The sequence below is a fragment of the Zootoca vivipara genome, chromosome 1, assembly GCF_963506605.1.
Source record: "Zootoca vivipara chromosome 1, rZooViv1.1, whole genome shotgun sequence".
Classification (NCBI taxonomy): domain Eukaryota; kingdom Metazoa; phylum Chordata; class Lepidosauria; order Squamata; family Lacertidae; genus Zootoca; species Zootoca vivipara.
In genome coordinates this window covers 17,774,326-17,795,588 of record NC_083276.1, presented here as the reverse complement: position 1 = coordinate 17,795,588, position 21,263 = coordinate 17,774,326, and the positions used below count along the sequence as shown (strand labels likewise).

The 21,263-nt window shown below is 46.6% G+C and overlaps 1 non-coding gene across 1 annotated transcript; it reads right to left on the bottom strand.

Moving 5' to 3' along the window:
* Positions 1-19,946: 19,946 nt before the first annotated feature.
* Positions 19,947-20,015, bottom strand: TRNAT-UGU (transfer RNA threonine (anticodon UGU)). Its single transcript has one exon. It is a non-coding gene; the product is annotated as a tRNA-Thr (tRNA).
* Between the last annotated feature and the right edge of the window lie 1,248 nt (positions 20,016-21,263).

The following is a 21,263-nucleotide window of genomic DNA, read 5'->3' as shown; positions in this document are numbered from 1 at the left end:
CGTGCTATGGTATTCAAATTGTCCACAACTTTATTAAGATTCAGATGTAGGGAGACCTTGGCTCAGGCATTGGGCGTTAAACTTCCCAGTCCCCAGCCAGGGTTCTGCGAGGCTTCGGGGTTATCCACCTGTATGGGGGTTGGGGCTGGCTCTGGGGAACATATGTTCAAACAGAGAGAGCCCGCCCCCTGTTCGCCACCGCTGGAAGGGGGAAGTGATGACGCCTATTGGCATGGTCAAGGCTTCCCCCAATACCCCGATCTTGTTGCCGCAAAGGGGGTGAGGTCTCCGCCTCACGCCCCTCCCTCTAGGAAAATCGCCACAGAATTCCGCCCAAGGCCTGACACTGCCAAAGTTGTGATGTATTGCTACGGGAAAGGCGAAACCTGCCAATGCAGGAAAATTCCTTTTCGACCCTTCAACAGCGGCCTTGACGTAGCAGTGCCTGTGAACCTGTAGAGAAAAGGTTAACCCGCAAAAGAACTTGAATGAGGGTGTGGAAGGTGGGAGAAGCTCTGAACCAACTGGTGCTTGGAGGTAAGATTCAAATTCTATTGTGTGAGGCGGACAGTCCCCTTACCTGGCCACCCCCTGGCAACACCTCCCCAGGCAGGATTGGATACTAGGCTTAGGTAGGTGGAGACCCTGGCATTCTACCTGGGAAGGTGGTGCCAGCCCCAAATTACCAGGGAGTCTCCCTCTGGGATCAGGGGGCTGCACGCGACCACGCAAAAGTCACCCCCCATTGATGTGTGGAGCGGTAATTATTGCAATTCAGCTGTCGGACCACTTTGATAATGACCTTGAAACAGGCTTCTCTAGCCAGAGGTTTTCACAGCCCCCCAAATCAAACAGATGTAAGGGATATGCACAAGTCACGACACATGCACATTTTGTAAATACATGAATGGGATAACAAGTTTGGACTTTAAACATGCCACTTGCCCAGTGCCAATATGGGTATGCTACATGACAACCATGCATTCTAGGCCTGTTCCACACAAGCAGGTGCCATAGCCCAGTGCAACCATTGGGCAGACGGACGCAACCACCTCAGGTGGCAGAAGCTGAAGGGCAGTGGCACCACCACCTCCTTGCCTCTCCCCCTCTGTTGGAGGGCAGAGCCCAGTGCCCTGCACACCCTAAACTAGCCAGCAACCCACTGGTGTGTTTGGGGATGCTGCTGTCCTGTTGCCAGTGTTGAAGTTTGAGTCGGCTCTCAGAATTCCTACTTGCAGGGAGTATCCATATGCTTGTAAATCTGTACATGCAGAGGCTCATTTTAACAGGAGTGCAGAATGCTTGGCTGCAACATGACAATGGGTAATGGTTGTGTTGGCACTGAAGACTTGACTCGTGTTGATTTTACTTTACTCTCATTCAAAGAAGAGAATAATGGGTTACTAGAGGGGGTGAGGGGGTGTTACACTGGGATTTAAGAACATGCATATTTATTTTGTCCAGGTCACTGCCATTGCTACTCCTGTCTTTGACTCCATTCCCACCTCTGCTGTTTATTACTACAGTCGTACCTCGGGTTACGACCACCTCGGTTTGCGAACAGTTCGGGTTACGAACTGCGCAACCCCGGAAGTGTTTTCTCCCCGTGCGTGTGTACAGAAGCGGCGCGCACACGATTGCGCGATTTGCGCATGCGCAAAGCGCGGAAATTGCGAAAATCGCACTTTGCGCATGCGCAAAATGGCGGCGCCCATCGCGTTCAGTTTATGAACTATTCGGGTTACGAACTGCGATCCGGAACAGATCGCGTTCGTAACCCGAGGTATTACTGTACTGCTATTACTGCATCATATCCTCTTCCTCCTTGCAATGATGACCCGGGATTTGGAAGCATGCTGGATCACATCCCAGTCCCTTGCCCCAGAGACTCTCAGTTCTGGCCTGCATCTTTGACATAGGATTGCCCTGACTCTGTAATACAGATGGATCAGTCCTTTTCCAATTCTTGTCACTTTCAAAGGCCTCAGCTTTAGAATTTAGAAGACATGACAGAAAAGGAAAAGAGACAGGTAGGAAGGGGGGGGGAGAGAAAGCAATTTCTAAAAATAATGTGCAATTTTGAAGTTAAACATATTTTATATACAGTTTTAACATATAGTGGTACCTCGACTTACGAACGACTTGACAACCGAATTTTTCGACTTACGAATGGGGCAAATGGCCGCACTTTTACGAATTTCTCGACATCCAAACGGAAACCACGGCAGTTTTAGATAGGGTTTTTTCGACTTACGAATTTTTAGATGGGGTTGCTTTGACTTATGAATTTTTCCGTTTCCAATGCATTCCTATGGGAAATCGCGTTTCCAATGGCACTTATCAACTTACAGATTTTTCGACCTACGAAGGTGCCTTCGGAACGGATTAAATTCATAAGTCGAGGCACCACTGTACATTGTATTAAAACACACATTTCTAAATATATTATACTTCAAAGGGTTTGCGTGTTTGTGCATGTGCTAAGCTCTGCATTGCAACACTCAGGAAAGTGGAAAATCTGACAGGATAGCTATATTTATGACTGTGGATTAGTTTGGGAGGTCCAGATAAGGCCAGTATGTATCAGAATCTACCAAGATCAGATTCCTCAAAAGTTGCTGATCATCAGCATCTTGAGTCCCTAGTAGCACCTCTGAAGCATGAGTTGATCCAAAGAACAGCTCTAAGGTATATCTGATTCATGTCAACAAATTGTCTTTGGTTTGATGGTCCAACACCCTTGATCCTCCACCCAAGAAATTTAGGAGACAGATCACTGGAAGAGATATTCCCATTCTCTCCTAACAATCTGCTTGGTTTCTGATGCCAAGTATGGGTGGGTGTATACCTTTCTCTGCTGTCACTGCCTTCAGCCTCTAGGGTGCTGCATGAATGGATCATTGCGCTGAATGTGTAATTTCCCTTTAGAATTTGCCTGCACACCACCAACAGTGAAAAGGCATGCTTGTTTTCTTTTTGCCCACATTTACACGTGTGTCAAAAGAGGTACTGCTAAGCCAGAACACATGCTAATGCAGTATGCTCTTTGATTGGTCTTTTTCCCGCTCTCTCTCTCTCTCTCTTTCTTGAAAACAAGCAGAAACAGAAAGAGTAACATCAAAAATGGTGATTGGTCACCAGGTTTGCCTGCATCTTTTTGTAAGCCTGCAAAAGCTCCGTGCCGAACAGATAGTTACTGTGCACACCCGAAGAGTAAAGGTTTACCATAGATGAAAGTCTTGTTTGCTTATTATTTACGTATTGAAAGTTGTTGTTGTTTTAAAAATCCCAGTCTTCAGGGGGGAAAGGCTCTTAGAGCAAGCTTAAAGACAGCAAACAGTCCTCGGCCTCAGGTTTACCATTTAAAAGACATGACACAAAAGGAAAAGAAACTGGTAGGCAGGAGGGGGAAAGCAAACCCAGGAACACGTTTTCACAGAGTTCTTCTAAAAAAACTGTCAGGAATGGGAAGAAGTATGAGGAGAAGAGGAAGCCAAAGCTGCCATCTTTGAGAGAAGCTGATGGAAAGGTCCACATTCCCCCTCCTCTAGCCTGATGGTAGGACTGCTGATGGGAGGAGCCTAAGGGTGTAGTGGTTTAGTGGTGTAGTGGTTAAGAGCGGTAGACTCGTAATCTGGGGAACTGGGTTCACGTCTCCGCTCCTCCACATGCAGCTGCTGGGTGACCTTGGGCTAGTCACACTTCTCTGAAGTCTCTCAGCCCCACCCACCTCACAGGGTGTCTGTTGTGGGGGAGGAGGGGAAAGGAGATTGTTAGCCGCTTTGAGACTCCTTCGGGTAGTGATAAAGCGGGATATCAAATCCAAACTACTACTCCTCCTCCTCCTCTTCTTCTTCTTCTTCATGGTAGAGTCGATGGAAAGGCTCCATCTCTCAGCTGCTTACATACAAAGATGGAACAGCTTGCTATTTTAATAGCTTGTTGCTTTCAATCTGAAGACTTGGTCTTCAGGTGTGCTTACTAGATAAATTCGCAAAGCATTGGTCTGCAAATGGCTGTTATCTATTACATTGATAGAATATCCAAGTTCAGAGGCAATATTCAAGGCCAGTTACTTCAGAGAGGGGGTGGCAATGACTCATTTTATTTATTTATTTATTTATTTATTTCAACAATTTATATACTGGGCGTTGGTTTGTTTTTGAAAACTTAACACTGTGGACTTATTTATGATGAAATGAATGCACACCATTACAGTGGTACCTCGGTTTAAGTACTCAATTGGTTCCGGAAGTCTGTACTTAACCTGAAGCGTACTTTCCCATTGAAAGTAATGGAAAGTGGATTAATCCGTTTCAGATGGGTCCGCGGAGTACTCAACCCGAAGTATGAGTGTAATTGTTTCTGGAAGTCCGTACTTAACCTGAAGCGTACTTAGCCTGAAGCAAACTTTCCCATCGAAAGTAATGGAAAGTGGATTCATCCGTTCCAGACGGGTCCGTGGAGTACTTAAACTGAAAGTATTCAAACCGAAGTGTACTTAAACCGAGGTATGACTGTAGTTCCAAAATCTGCTGAGAATGTGCTCAACATTCTTCCCACTACCACATATGATGGATTCTGATCCCAATCCTCTTGCTTCTACACGTTTTACCTGACAGCTGCATTTGCTTCATTTACCTTGATGCTCCACCAGTGCTTCCCACAGCAAACGCATGAAAAGTGTGCCCCCTAAACACTACATACGTATGTCCCCTAAACACTAGTCTATATAGTGTTCCCATAGCAAATATAATAGCTCCACGGGGTATCCCTTTATCAGTCTTCATCTAAGATCTACCTTTCATCCCAGCTGGTAACAAGGGGGACACTTTTTATCTTTTAAAAATAGATTTTTTTAAATAGAAGCTGAGAATGTTAAGCATGTATGAAGGAGCTTTCCAGATCTAAATGCAATATTAAAAGCAGATCTCTGTCAATGGACTCAGCTAGTTCTTTTTTTAAAATAAAAAAATAAACCACCAGAAAAACATTCTGCTTGTATCTAATTTTACTTCCCAACTGTATGTATAAATATCAGAATACAGGGAGCATGATCTAAAAATCTTTTCCCAGGTAGTGCCAAGTTATTAAAACTCCATATCTGAAGACGTAAAGAAAAAGCAACCCCGCTGTGGATTCTTTAATTGTGTTTTTCAGCAAACTGATTTAAAGTTCCCTGGGGCACATATAGTGTAGGATTGTGACATATCACACCAGGTTAAGTCAAACTCAAAATGTTATGTGATATGACAAGATGTAAAGCACATGATTAACGCATCCACTGGGATGCTTGTCTTTATGAAAACTATGTAGCAAAGGAGCTCTGAACTCTCTGAAATAAATATGGATTGTTATTTTTTAAGGGACAGGGAAGAAGGAGAAAGGAAAGGCTAGACTAGGTCACAGTCCCCAACTTGGCTGCAAGCCATCCAAGTGCCAGTTCTGCCCAAACTGTGCCAGTCAGCTAGGAGACTACAATATGGTACATGTGCCACTTTGATGAGTCAGCGTGGTATGCATCTTTTAAAAAATGTTAATAATACAGCTGCCACTTGATTAAGCAAACAAGTCTGATACATTTGCACTCACCTTTCATTCAAGAAACTCAAAATATAGGCTTCTCTCCCACCTCCCATTTCTGTCCTGACAAGAAAACCAGTACAGTAGGCCAACATATATTTGTTGAAACAAAATAAAACAATTCCTTCCAGCAGCACCTTAGAGACCAACTAAGATTGTCATAGGTACGAGCTTTCGTGTGCATTTTGCATAAATTTGTATCCTGCCCTTCCTCTCAAAGGAGTTCACTGTTTTATCGGCGATGATCAGCAACATAATAGAAAATAAAATGAAAATACCTTCAAGATATGAAAGACAGATAAAAACATCTAAAACAATAACATATTCTCAAAGCTCATTATTTCAAGTCGCCAAAAACAGTATATTTCAGTCCTCAAAAGCCTTGTTAAGCCCTCTTGGGAAGTAATAATGAGGGAGATAGATGCACCTTACCAGGATGAGAATTCCAAATATGGTGAGCCACCACTAAGAAGGCTCTGTCCTGAGTAAACTAGGCAGCCTCACATGCCAAGCAGGCCAGGTTGAAAGATGGTGATCAGCACAGAATCATTCAGTCATATTCATGACAGATTTGAACCCTGATCTTCCTGGAGCTACTCTAACTCTCCAACCATTACTCGACCTTCCAGAAAGCTGTGGAAAATGCCACTGGGGGCTGTAAGTGGTGGGGACACCTCCCTCTTCCAACCATGAGATTTTTCTGTTGGATCAAAAGCCTTTCGTGGTTGGTCTGGACCTAACCTAGTGGGTGGTAGAGATATGGAATTGAAGAAATGTACAGTAAAGGAGAAAGTAGGTGTTATGTACTGAGCTGAATCCTAGAACAATAGGATTCAGAATCAGCGGGAGCTACCCAATCCAACTCCAGGTGGAAGTGAATCCGCAACCTGATTGGCCTGCTGGAGCAGCCAATCAGGCGGCTGGCAGAAGCGAATCTGCTACCTGATTGGCCTGTAGGAGCAGCCAATCAGGCTGCAGGCAGAAGTCAATCCACAATATAATTGGCCCACAGGTGTAGCCCTGAAGTAGCCAATCACGCAAGGCCCATTGTGTAAATAATGTATATAAGCAGATGGTTTTGGGAAAAGAGCATTATTCTTCTCCTCTTCTCCTTGATGACTATGAGCTGAATAAAGAGCATGAAATTCACTCTCGACTCCGAGTACATTTCACTGGCGACGAAGGTGGGATCCTGCTGAGCTGACCGCCACCACGCACTGCACCGCAGCACCGCCACCTGCTGCACCGCTGCATCGCACTGTGCATCCAGGCTTCAGCTCCAGGACCCAAGGAACCCAGAATGGCAACCGACAGCAGCTTCTCGCCATTCAAACCAGCATCAGGAGACTGGGAAGGGTACGCCGCCCGTTTCAACTTCCTCCTGCAAGCAAAAGAAGTCACCAACGATGCCATGAAGAGGGCGACATTCTTCAGCGTCTGTGGAGAGGAGACGTTTGAAATCGCCCGGGCTCTCCTTGCACCTAGAGATGTCGCTACCGTCTCTTACAAAACAATAATGGAACGGCTGAAGGAGCACTTCTCACCACAGCCCTCGGTGGTAGCTTGCCGAAATGCCTTCTACGCAAAGCGGCAAGCCCCGGGGGAAACCATAACTGGGTTTGTGACCTCCCTCCGCCAAGCCGCCCGGCTATGCAACTTCTCAGAGTTGGAGAACATGCTTCGTGACCGCCTCGTCGGTGGCCTGAGGGACGAGATGTTGCAACGACGCCTCTACGCCAAAAAAGACCTCACGTTCCAGATTGCTCTGGAGGAAGCCCTGGCAACCGAAGCCGCCGAGAGGTCAACGCAAGAGGCACGACCGGCCCCGCCATCCCAACCGAGGGTCTACCACGAAGACCTCACCGACGAATCCGAATCTGACAGGGAGGAAGTACACCGAGTACAGCGGCGCACTCAAGCAGCACACACACCACAGCAGCCTCGACGAGAAGGAGGGAACTGTGCAAGCTGCGGGGAGAACCACGAGAGGAGGACCTGTCGTTTCCGCAACGCAGAGTGCAGGCAGTGCAGAAAATTGGGACACATCGCCCGGGTGTGTCGGGCTCGACTCACCCGTCGACAAGCATCAGATGACCGACCCAGGAGCCCCAGGTCACACGGCACCATGCACCAAGGCAACTCGACGGAGATCACGGACTACCAGGTATTCCAGTTGCCCCATCCCAGCACAGAGAAAATTTATATAGAGGTACAGATAGAGGGAGCCCCATGCCGCATGGAGCTGGACACAGGTTCAACTCTATCCATAATCTCGGCCCGAACATTAAGGGAACTGTGCCCTAATGGGGGTCCCAAACTAAGGCCGGCCCCATTCACCCTCCGGGACTTCCAGAAACGTAAGGTCCCTACAATGGGGGTGGGGACCTTCAGGGTGCAATATCGAGGGCGAAAGCAACAATTGGACTTGCTGGTAGTTAAGGGCCCCTACGTTAGCTTACTGGGACTGGCATGGTTTGGACCTCTGGGGCTAGCCGTTACCGGGGTGAACCGCACTAGCTTACAAGTGGACGTGGACGCCATATGCAAAGAGTTTCCAGGGGTTTTCGATGGGGCATTGGGACGATATACAGGACCCCCCATTGCCCTACAGCTAGACCCCGCTGTACGACCCATCAGGCACAAGGCCCGCCGGGTCCCGTTCGCCCTGAAACCCCGCATAGACGAGGAATTGGACCGGCTCGTGGAGCAAGGAGTGCTGGAGCCGGTGCCCAACGCCCCCTGGGAAACTCCAATTGTCACACCCGTGAAGCCTAACGGTTCGGTCCGCATCTGTGCAGACTACAAATGCACCATAAACAAGGCTCTCACGGCCCATGCATACCCAGTGCCAGTGGTCAGCCATGTCCTCGCCACCCTGGCTGGGTCAAAAATCTTTGGCAAACTGGACTTGGCCCAAGCGTATCAACAGTTGCCTGTGGACGAAGCCACAGCAGAGGCTCAGACGATTGTGACGCACAGAGGGGCATTCAGAGTAAAGCGGCTGCAATTTGGCGTTAGCGTGGCACCAGGCATATTCCAGAATTTAATGGACTCTCTCCTTAAAGGGATTCCTGGCGTCACCCCTTTCTTCGATGATGTACTGATCGCCGGGCCCACACCAGAGGAATTTGAGGACCGCCTCCGCTCCGTCCTGCACCGTTTCCAGACGGCGGGCCTCAAGGTGAAGCGGGAAAAGTGTTTACTGGGAGTGCCGCAGGTGGACTTTCTGGGATTTAAGGTGGACGCAGAAGGGGTCCATCCAACCGGTGACAAGGTACGGGCCATTTGTGAGGCCCCAGCGCCCAAGAGCAAGCCCGAACTTCAGTCATTCTTGGGACTATTGAACTTTTACCATGCCTTCCTTCCCCATAAGGCAGCGGTAGCGGAGCCCCTACACAGACTCCTAGATAAAAGGGCCCCTTGGGTGTGGGGCCAGCGACAAAGGGCCGCATTCCAGGCAGTCAAGGACTTGCTCATCTCGAACTCGGTCTTGGCACACTTCGACGAGAGGCTGCCAGTGGTGCTGGCATGCGACGCCTCTCCCTATGGCATCGGCGCTGTCCTGGGACACCAACTCCCGGATGGAAGAGAGGTGCCGGTGGCATACTTCTCCCAGACGCTTGCTGCAGCCGAACGAAACTACTCACAGATTGACAAGGAGGGTCTGGCAATTGTGAAGGGCGTAAAAAAATTCCATGATTTCTTGTACGGGCGGCCCTTTACCATAGTGACTGACCACAAGCCGTTGCTTGGCCTGTTTGCCCCCGAGAAGCAGACCCCCCAAGTGTTGTCTCCACGTGTCCTCAGGTGGTCAATTTTCCTTGCCGGCTACCAGTATGCACTAATCCACCGCCCTGGGAAGGCGATGGGCCACGCAGACGCCCTCAGCAGGCTACCACTACCAGAAACAGGCCCCGACCCAGCGCCTGCGCAAGAGGTTATGACCCTGGAGCTGCTTCCCGACCGACCCATTCAGGCACAAGAAGTTGCGCACCATTCCACAAAAGATAGGGTCATCTCCCGGGTCCTGGACTGGGTGTGGCGAGGATGGCCCAGCAGCAGCCCCGGGCCAGAATTCGCCGGCTACACAAACCGCAAACATGAACTGTCGGCCCACAAGGGGTGCCTGTTATGGGGAAGCAGGGTTGTTGTTCCCCAGCCCCTCCGCAAAAGGGTCCTTACAGCCCTACACGAGACACACCCAGGGGTAGTGAGGATGAAGGCCCTTGCCAGGAGTTATGTGTGGTGGCCGGGGATTGACAGAGAGATAGAGGCCTGGGTCCAACACTGCCAGACCTGCCAAGAATCCCGCCCGGATCCCCCAAGGGCCCCAGTCCAGCCCTGGGAGTCCGCCCGACATCCATGGTCACGCTTGCACGTGGACTTCGCTGGCCCCTTCCAGGGAAAAACATTCTTCATAGTGGTGGATTCCTACACCAAATGGCTGGAGGTCGCACTGGTACCGTCCACTTCTACGGCGGCAGCCATCCGGGTACTACATAAGCTTTTTGCAACCCACGGGCTCCCTGACACCCTCGTCTCGGACAATGGAACCGCATTCACGTCAGAGGAGTTCCAGACCTTCACAGCGCAGAACGCCATCCGCCACATCCGCTCAGCACCATTCCACCCTGCCACCAATGGCCAAGCGGAGCGCATGGTGCGGACCACCAAGGACAGCCTCCGCCGCATGACACAAGGGGACTGGGAATACCGCCTTGCCGCATTTCTTCTAGCACAGCACAGCACCCCAAGCACAACGACGGGCCGGAGCCCAGCTGAACTACTAATGGGCCGGCGCCTTGCAACTAGACTGGACCGACTTCACCCCGACAGAGCTCAGGATGAGGTAGTGGTGGGGAAAGGCAGGAACCCCCGTACATTTGTTGCCCAGGACGCAGTGTACGCAAAGAATTTTGGGGCAGGCCCAGCATGGGTACCCGCCACAGTCACCAAGGTGACCGGTCCCGTGTCGTACGAGGTACTAACGGAAGGGGGGCAATGTTGGCGCCGCCACTGCGACCAGCTACGGCGACGATTCCCAGGAGGAACCCGGGAGGAGAGCGGGACAGAGGGGTCCCAAGGGGACAGCAGGGCAGTGAGGCCTGTAGAGCGAGAGGGGTGGGCAGGGGAAGCAGAAGCAGTAGGCACAGAGGGGCGCCCCGAGGCTGGAAGGACACCGGAACCAGAGCTACAACCTAGTGGTTCAGTGGCGCCAGACCAGACAGCCCCGGCACAGCCAGCAGCCTCGGAACACGAGCCAGAACCAGAACCCCTGACCAAGGAACACCCCAGGCCACAACGCACACGGAGGCGGCCAGCAGACCTTGGGGACTACGAATGCAACTTCCCGGGCAGGACTGGAACTTAGAGGGGAGGGGTGTTATGTACTGAGCTGAATCCTAGAACAATAGGATTCAGAATCAGCGGGAGCTACCCAATCCAACTCCAGGTGGAAGTGAATCCGCAACCTGATTGGCCTGCTGGAGCAGCCAATCAGGCGGCTGGCAGAAGCGAATCTGCTACCTGATTGGCCTGTAGGAGCAGCCAATCAGGCTGCAGGCAGAAGTCAATCCACAATATAATTGGCCCACAGGTGTAGCCCTGAAGTAGCCAATCACGCAAGGCCCATTGTGTAAATAATGTATATAAGCAGATGGTTTTGGGAAAAGAGCATTATTCTTCTCCTCTTCTCCTTGATGACTATGAGCTGAATAAAGAGCATGAAATTCACTCTCGACTCCGAGTACATTTCAGTAGGATAGGAGAAAAATCTCATTTAGGGCCTACTGACTCATCATGAACTTCCTCATATTTCCTATCAAACTCTTAATATTGTGGCCTCTTTTGCTATGTTGATTTCACAATTCAGTATAAACATGTCATCCTTTCTCACTTCTCTCACTCGGGCATTAAGTAAGGGAGGGGAATTTAAATTAATTTTTGCTTTTTTAAAACAAAGATTTACAGTAGTGAAAAATGAGCTGTCAAGTCCATATGGTTCTCCCCACTTCAACAAAGAGACAAGGACTTTAATTGAAGAGCACAGATCAAATAATCAGGTAACAAAGGAGATCATTTATTTCTATTGGGGGGGGGTGCAAAGAGTTATGCATTCAAATGGTTTTTTAAAAAATTCACAATTGGAAACAGTTTTAGGCTGAAATCCTAGCCCCATTTACCTTCAGTAAGCTGTACAGAATTCAACGGCAAATATTTCTGAGTTGACATGGTCAGACTTTCAGTTTTGGCATTTATAGGCTGCAACAAAAAGCACTTCAGAAACAAGGGAAGTGAATAGGAATTTGAATACATCAGTGAAAGGCAATTTATGTATCTATTTATGTATAATGTGTGCATGGTTTTTTTTGTTTTGTTTTTTAAATCATTATAGAGAACTAAGCTGAAGCTAGAGTCCATGTCACAATGGGGATCAGATGGGCAGATGGAATGAAATTGGCTTGATAGTCTGTTATCAACAGATTCCCCCAACATCACTATACTGAATAATCAGAAGATGCAATATCCTGACAACAAAAGCATTATCTTCAAGGAAGACATAGTGTGCGATGAATTAGAAACAAATGCCATTTATTGCACAGAAATTTATTAGGACATCTGTTCCATTGCATTAAGTATACCATGTGTTGTTATCTACTTGTGTGGGGCCCTTTTATTATCAGTCTTTTCTCTTCTGAAGTAGCAAGAATTACTATGAATAACATACAGGACACACACCGGATGCCCATGCCTAAATCACCCTGTATTATTGATGAAATTTATTTTCTGTGATGTGGGGCGGGAGTTTTTTGGGGCTTCTCGTGAGGGTAAGAGATTTCTGGTGAAATTGGAAATGATACATTAAACAAGCAAGCAAGCTTTTGGAGAATTTAAGAGCTCCCAGCTTCCCAATTATATATATACATACATACATACATACATACTCATTTCACCCTCATATAGGATGAATTTGGGCAAGACATTTCTTCTTAGCCCTATTTCTCCCTAATAGCACTATTTTTTCCTCGGAAAGGAGACAAATTCTACAATACTTTCTGGATAATGAGGTCGAGAATTTGCTATCATCCCATTTGTAAATTATATATATATATATATGGATAAATTAATTATGGTTTGCATTGCAAGGTGAGCTTACCCAATTCACCCTCTCCATAGCAATATGAGAACTGAAGCACAGCCACCCCTCAAAATTCGCACTCTTCTGAATTTTGCAGAGCAGATCCCCAGCCAAGTTAGCATGTACAAAAATGCATATATACTCTGGTAAAGTGTGTAGATATTAGTCAAAATAACATACATGCTATTTTGTACACGGAGGGTTTACATTAGGCAAAACTATGTAAAATCTGCAAATTTGGAGAAATTTCCAGGAAAGGGTTGGTGAATTTTCATGAATTTTCAAAAATCACAAATGGATGCTGGATCGTGGAAAGCACACTGGGGAGATTTATGATATGTTTGTTTCCATGCAGCAGCCTTGCTAGTTTGATCTACAGTGACGGAGCAGCCACAGCCGTACCTTGCATTGTAAGCTTAGAGACTGAGTTTGCAAGGGACTCAGGTTTCTAGCCCTGAGCGAAGAATGAGGGTGCAGCTGAGAGGTCACAACACACTCTCTCTCTTCAGAAGCAGAAGGAAGGGGGTGGGAGTTTTTTTATTTTAAAAAAATGGCTGTGGCATGTGCAAGGGAAAAAACCCACTCACTATTTTGTAATGGCTAGACAACCCTTCATGGTAAGTCAATTTGTGCACATCCAAACAAAAACATTAACAGATCATTTGCTGAGACTGGAGTTAATGGTGTTCAGATAACAAATATAAGACCTTATAAAGAACATAGCATATTTTGTTCCAGTTCACAATTTCTACCTTAGTTTTAAACACATTTTAGGGCAAGTTACTCCCATTGTTTCTGTTGTCTCTATGGCAATTGCTAATGAATTCTGATCAAATTTTGTTGCCTGTGTGAATACAAGATCAACACTATATGAACCTAGATGGAGGATTAGGTCATTAATATCCCCAATAATTCCTAAACATTCACACAAATGGTAGAAAATCCCATAAAAATAAGTGAAGCCTCTCTCTCCCCACCCCCCAATCCTAAATCCAAAAGCTGGTGTTGTGTAGTGGTTAAAGTGTAGGGTTCAAATCTCCATTCAGCCATGAAAGCTCACTGTGTGATTTGGGGCCAGTTACTGCCTCTCAACCTAACCTACACCACAAGATTGTTGTGGGGAGAAACACATACACCATTTTGAGCTCCATGGAAAACAGATGAGATAGAAAGGCAATAATAATAATTTTAAAAACCCAAAACCAGGAAGATAAAGAAATGCGTTAAGAACTGTCAGTTGCATTGTACACAGAAAAGACCTGAAGATGGAAATAATTAAGTATTGATAGAATGCAACAACACAAGCTTGTTTTCTCCTGCTCTGGAAGGTAGGACTCGAACCAACGGCTTCAAGTTACAAGAAAGGAGATTAAACATTCAGAAAATCTTTCTGACAGTAAGAGCTGCTTGACAGTGGAACAGTCTCCCTTGGGGGGTTGTAGATTCTCCTTCCTTGGAGGTTTTTAAGCAGAGGTTGAATGGCCATCTGTCATGGATGCTTTAGCTGAGATTCCTGAATTGCAGGGGGTTGAACTAGATGACCCTTGAGGTCCCTTCCAACTCTACAAGCACATGGACACATGAACAAATTGGGTGACCACTAATATGGACCAGGATCCCAAGAGCCTCAATGGAAGGGAAGGTTTGCTTTTTGCTTATCTTTCTTCCCATCATAGACTCTCACATGTGAGCATTCACCTAGAGTCAGGAGGATTGCTTACAGAACCAAACACACAAATGGTTGCTCTGTACAGGCAGAGGTCCAGGCAGGATTTGTGCATTCATTGCCACAATAGGTTCAATCTGCACAATAGGAATGAGTGGACACAGTTGATTCTCAGAGTATATAACCTGGGGCAGTCCTCACTTATGTGGAGCTCTGAATGCACTTTTGCAGATCTAGGAAACTTTGGGGTTTTGCTTAGGACTCGCCCAGCAATCTTTCTGAGCAAGTTGTACAGGACATTCCTAAACATATGTTCAGACACAAACCCTATTCTGGCATTCGACCTGAATTCATGCAAGAACGAAACTTGCATAGTAGGGTTGCCATGTTTCAAAAAGTGAAAATCCAGACACAAAATTTTTTGGGGCAAAGTTTTTGAGCTGTAGACTGAGTTTTAGACTTCCGACATCAGTTGCCATATGCGCATATTTTCCCAGACGTTTAAGCATTTTCCACCTGGACACTGCTTCCGACTGCAGTGTTGTTGTTTAGTCATTTAGTCACGTCTGACTCTTTGTGACCCCATGGACCAGAGCATGCCAGAAACGCCTATCTTCCACTGCCTTCCGCAGTTTGGTCAAACTCATGTTGGTAGCTTCGAGAACACTGTCCAACCAGCTCGCCCTCTGTCATCCCCTTCTCCTAGTGCCCTCAATCTTTCCCAACATCAGGGTCTTTTCCAGGGAGTCTTCTCTTCTCATGAGGTGGCCAAAGTATTGGAGCCTCAGCTTCACGATCTGTCCTTCCAGTGAGCACTCAGGGCTGATTTCCTTCAGAATGGATAGGTTTGATCTTCTTGCAGTCCATGGGACTCTCAAGAGTCTCCTCCAGCACCATAATTCAAAAGCACCAATTCTTCGGCGATCAGCCTTCTTTATGGTCCAGCTCTCACTTCCATACATCACTACTGGGAAAACCATAGCTTTAACTAGACGGACCTTTGTCAGCAAGGTGATGTCTCTGCTTTTTAAGATGCTGTCTAGGTTTGTCATTGCTTTTCTCCCAAGAAGCAGGCGTCTGACTGCAGTACTCTAGCTATATCTGGGAAATTCCAGGTGTATGGCAACCCTATAATGTATAGTGAGTTAGGCATTCATGTACCAACTCTTCCCCTGCCTGCTTAGAGCAAATGTCTGAAAGGGCTTCTGACTGCATTCAGTGGAATGCAAACTAATGTGTGATCAGGAGCCCAGGGTGCTACCAGGAGTCTCAACCTAGACAAGGCATCAATTGCATCCAGCTAAACATAATTGGAAGCCCCCTTCACACCACTGTGATACGTATTTGGAAGCCAGTGGGATTAGGGGTCTTGCAGGGGACATTGGGGTTTGGGTGCACTGTTCAGTTCAATAAATTTTATTGTTTATAGCCAATGGACTTCGCAATACAGTATGAGCACAAATCACACAGCTGCAAAACAAAGGACATTGCATGCACCAAACCAGGACAAATTTACAATGCCCAAAATTTAGAAACATTCCTTCTAGTCGGCATCCCTAAGGTTTGGCATTTGCACTAGCCAGAAAGCTTGCCCTTATCTTTCTTGCTGCTAGTGCAAATAAGGTAAAGGTACCCCTGACCATTAGGTCCAGTCGTGACCGACTCTGGGGTTGCGCGCTCATCTCGCATTATTGGCCGAGGGAGCCGGCGTATAGCTTCCAGGTCATGTGGCCAGCATGACAAAGCCGCTTCTGGCAAACCAGAGCAGCACATGAAAACGCCGTTTACCTTCCCGCTGTAGCGGTCCCTATTTATCTACTTGCATTTTGACGTGCTTTCGAACTGCTAGGTTGGCAGGAGCTGGGACCAAGCAACGGGAGCTCACCCCGTCACAGGGATTCGAACCGCCGACCTTCTGATCAGCAAGCCCTAGGCTCAGTGGTTTAACCACAGCGCCACCTGGGTCCCATGCTAGTGCAAATAGTGGCACCCTATAGCTGAAAGCATGTCAAAATGCAAGTAGATAAATAGGAACCGCTACAGCGGGAAGGTAAATGGCGTTTCCATGTGCTGCTCTGGTTCGCCAGAAGCGACTTTGTCATGCTGGCCACATGACCTGGAAGCTGTACGCCGGCTCCCTCGGCCAATAATGCGAGATGAGTGCGCAACCCCAGAGTCGGTCATGACTGGACCTAATGGTCAAGGGTCCCTTTACCTTTATAGCTGATGCACACTGTCCTCTAAACATGTTTGGCCCTTCTGTGGTTAGGCTGAATGCCTAAACACGGTTGATGAAAGGAAGACGTATGGCAGTTTGAGGGTTGTTGGGTTTTTTTAAGAAATCAAAAACCATCCTTTGCACATGGGTGCGGCAGCAACATTTCTGTCCACTTTGGCCTGCAAAGAAGTGATGTGCTCAGCACGAAGGGCAACTTTGATTCCCCAAACTGGCAGATCGAGTATCTTTTGACAGCTGTTGGAGCTCTATAGTACGGAGGGGAATGAAAATCAAACCCACAACGTCGTCTGGAATATACAGGAACTGGGCATACTTCTCCTCAGTCCAGGACTATTAGGTTTCCCACTTATTAAGGCACCTTCACTGCTTTTGGCCTCTGCTCCTGTCTTTAAATTGCAGTGTTTATATGAAGCCTGATGCTTCCTGGATTGGTGAGAAATTATGGGAAGCATCAAGCAAAGAGGCTCTCTGTAAAAGATCTGGAACTCGCAAATGGCAGCCTAACTGAGGGCAGCCTCTTCTGCAAGAAATGGCACCATTAGAGCGTGATTTAAAACACACCATAAAATATTAACATATTCCGTATCAGACTTATAGCTAATTTCCCCATACTAGGAATGCATCCCGTTGGATGCGTAGAGTTCTAAAATATTGCTTTATTAGATTTCCCCCCTCCCAGTCTTATTAGTGTGTTTGCATGCAAATTGCTATTGGAGTTAATGCCTCCTAATAAGACAGAGGAAATGATTACATTATTAATTTTTAATCATACATGCAATTTACAAAACTTAATCTATGTCCCCATTTAAAAGTCTGTAATAAGAGATGGTTTATTTTTGATTTTGCACCACTATTGCATTGCTGTCACTATGTTTCCTTTTCATTGCAGCTAATATATCTCACTTACTTTATCCCAGTATTTAGCTTGGCGATGTAGTGCAGACTGTCTTCATATCCGCTGCAGGCTTGTTTGCCTTTGTGATCTGCCAAGCCCAGTGTGGTAGAGCAGACATCTATGGCAGCCCACCAGAGATTTGGGAAGTCTCATTGTTTGACCAAAATAGGGACTTGGCAAGTCACAAAGCATGGCTGGCAGCCTTTGTTCATGTCGACTGTGCACAGGAGTGCTCTATCGTCTATCAGCACTGACCTTATAAGCACGTTTGTGGTAACTAAAGGCAAAAAAGTTGTCCAGATGTTGACTTCAACTCCCATCAGCCCCTGCTAATACGACCAATAGTTAGAGAAGGTGGGAGTTGTAGCCCAACAACCACAATATGGAGGGCACCACATCAGCTCCCCCTGTTATACATTGTCAGTTTGATTCCATAATTTTGTTCAGGCCTGAGAAATTACCATGGAAATGTAGGTCATCCTTGTATTTCCCCATTCAATACAAGAAACGGATCCACGTTACAAAAGGAATGCATGAAGCTGCCCAGCTATTGAACTGAACAGAGAATTGCATTGCTTGAGGAGGTGTTAAGTTCTAGAAAAACAGAATGGCCCAAAGATTGGTGTGTGAGAACTAGCTTCTGATGGATAGGCAGTGCTTTTTTTTCTTTTAAAAAAATGTTTAGGGTACTCTCATTCCGACTGTGACTCAGGAAACACCATGACATGAAATGAGGCCACCATTGGTGGTAGCAATGGAACTGACGATTCACGGTGCTACAGAAGAATTTTTTTTTAAGTATCTTCTCCCATTAGATTCAAAAAACATTTAGGGGTATGCATACCCCTGAGTCCCCCCCCCCTCCAAAAAAGCACTGTGAATAGGCAAGAACTGCTGGCAAGTGGGCTTCTTTTCACTATCACTCCCAAATAAGCGTTCTGTGGACAGATTCTTTCGCCATAGAATCAGAGAATCACAGAGTTGGAAGAGACCACAAGGGCCATCCAGTCCAACCCCCTGCCGAGCAGGAAACACCATCAAAGCATTCTTGACATATGCCTGTCAAGCCTCTGCTTAAAGACCTCCAAAGAAGGAGACTCCACCACACTCCTTGGTAGCAAATTCCACTGCCGAACAGCTCTTACTGTCAGGAAGTTCTTCCTAATGTTTAGGTGGAATCTTCTTTCTTATAGTTTGAATCCATTGCTCCGTGTCCGCTTCTCTGGAGCAGCAGAAAACAACCTTTCTCCCTCCTCTATATGACATCCTTTTATATATTTGAACATGGCTATCATATCACCCCTTAACTTTATCTTCTCCAGGCTAAACATACCCAGCTCCCTAAGCCGTTCCTCATAAGGCATCGTTTCCAGGCCTTTGACCATTTTGGTTGCCCTCTTCTGGACACGCTCCAGCTTGCCAGTATCCTTCTTGAACTGTGGTGCCCAGAACTGGACACAGTACTCCAGGTGAGGTCTGACCAGAGCAGAATACAGTGGTACTATTACTTCCCTTCATCTAGATGCTATACTCCTATTGATGCAGCCCAGAATTGCATTGGCTTTTTTAGCTGCTGCATCACACTGTTGACTCATGTCAAGTTTGTGGTCTACCAAGACTCCTAGATCCTTTTCACATCTACTGCTCTCAAGCCAGGTGTCACCCATCCTGTATTTGTGCTTTTCATTTTTTTTTTGCCCAAGTGTAGTACCTTACATTTCTCCTTGTTAAAATTCATCTTGTTTGCTTTGGCCCAGTTGTCTAATCTGTTAAGGTCATTTTGAAGTGTGATCCTGTCCTCTGGGGTATTAGCCACCCCTCCCAATTTGGTGTCATCTGCAAACTTGCTCATGATGCCCTCAAGCCCATCATCCAAGTCATTGATAAAGATGTTGAATAAGATTGGGCCCAAGACAGAACCCTGTGGCACCCCACTAGTCACCCCAGTCCGATTAAGGAGACCCATGTAGCTATGCATAGAAGAAGGCTTCTTTATGTGCATCACTTAATGGATCAGGGATGCTGGATGGGAAGCAATGTAGGGCTGTGCGCAGAGAAGTGGCAGAGGTGGCATTTTTGTGCTAGTGTTGCACATCACTTCTACCCTGCCGAAGCTGTCCATTGGCTTTGATTGTTACGCTACACACAGACAGACTCACTGACTGACTACTGAGTTGATATGCCTTAATTACTGCTATAGATGGCACTGGGTTGTTGCCGTGGCAACTGGCTTGGCTGACCCGGCACCTGTTGGCTTATCTCGTATATGGAAGAAATTAACCCCTTCCTCCATGTCCAGTTTCTCCCACATCAACTACCACTAGAAGCACAGGGACCTTTGTCAGAGCTTTGGTCCAGCTATTGCCTACATTTCCTGGCAGTGGCTCTCCAGGGTTTTAGGAAGAGAGTGAGTCCCAGCCGTACCTGGAGATGCCAGGAATCGAACCTGGGTCCTTCTGCATACAAGGCAAATACTCTACCACTGAGCCACAGCCCATTCAAAGCCCTCATGTCATAGAAGCCCTAATGATGCTCTTCTGCATGGACTAGAGCTGGTTGAAGACAAGCATCATGGACACCTCTCTGTTCAAAAGAGTATATTTTGAATTGCCAAATCACTGTAACAATTTCAAAATATAATGGAAACAATATGGTGTGACTCTTGATGTTCACTTTGACAGCTGGTGTGTTATTAATTAAAAGTTTGAGAAATAGAATATCTTAACTATGAGGTCTTCTCAATGCATTTAAAATATAGGCATACTGCAGCAAATGACTAGATTGCCCTAAATGGAAAGTACATATCACATTATTTTTAACTTCTTTAACACAAGCGCTTGCTTCATGCTTTTGAATGCTCAGCGAGCTTCATGGGCACAGTCCCAGTAAACCTTTCAACATCTCTGCATGATAGGTCAGCAATATTATGCTCACATTGTTCTTAGGACTGGGCTCAGTGGCCTAATTCTGTCTCCTATCAGGCTTGCTGCTGCTCGTTTGTTTTATGATAGGTCCATAAAGTCCTGTTTTATGCAGACTTTTGGAAATACTGTGTGAAAAGTCCACATGTAAATTGTCCTCATGTTGTGTGCACTTTTTATACAAAATATGTGTTTTTTAAATATAAAATGCTTCTCAGCTTATTCAGCCATAATACATGCATTTTGTATGTATCTTCTACGTAAAATGCATACTTTTGTAGGAACTCTTCTTGCATATCCCAACTGCATTGCAATAAGCCAACTGGGAGTTGCATTGCGATCCACAGAGGCAACTTTGGGAGCAATGAACAGGGTCAATCCACTTGAGAAAAGTGGACGGGCTGAATTGTTCTCCCATTGTGAATTGCCATTAGGAAGCTGAGATACATAGGCAATTCCAGATAAGGAGCAAAGAGGAAATGAAAAGCTATTCTCTGTTCCAATGAGGAAAGGTTACAACACTTCAAGCTCTTTTAGTTTAGGGCAGGGGTGGCCAGCTCTGAAGAGACTGCGATCTACTCACAGAGTTAAAAACTGGCAGTGATCTACCCCCCTTTGGAGTGTTCAGGTCAAAGTTGTTAAACTTTATTTAGAGAGGAGGAAAGCCTCGTTTTTTAGGGGTTCGGGTCAAAGTTGTTGAGATTTTTTAGGAAGGAGGAAGCCCCATTTGTTAGGGGTTCAGGTCAGAGTTGTTGAGCTTTTCTGAGGCAGGAAAGCCCTGTTTTTTTGGGGGGGGGGGGTGAAGGGCTAAAATGTTGAAC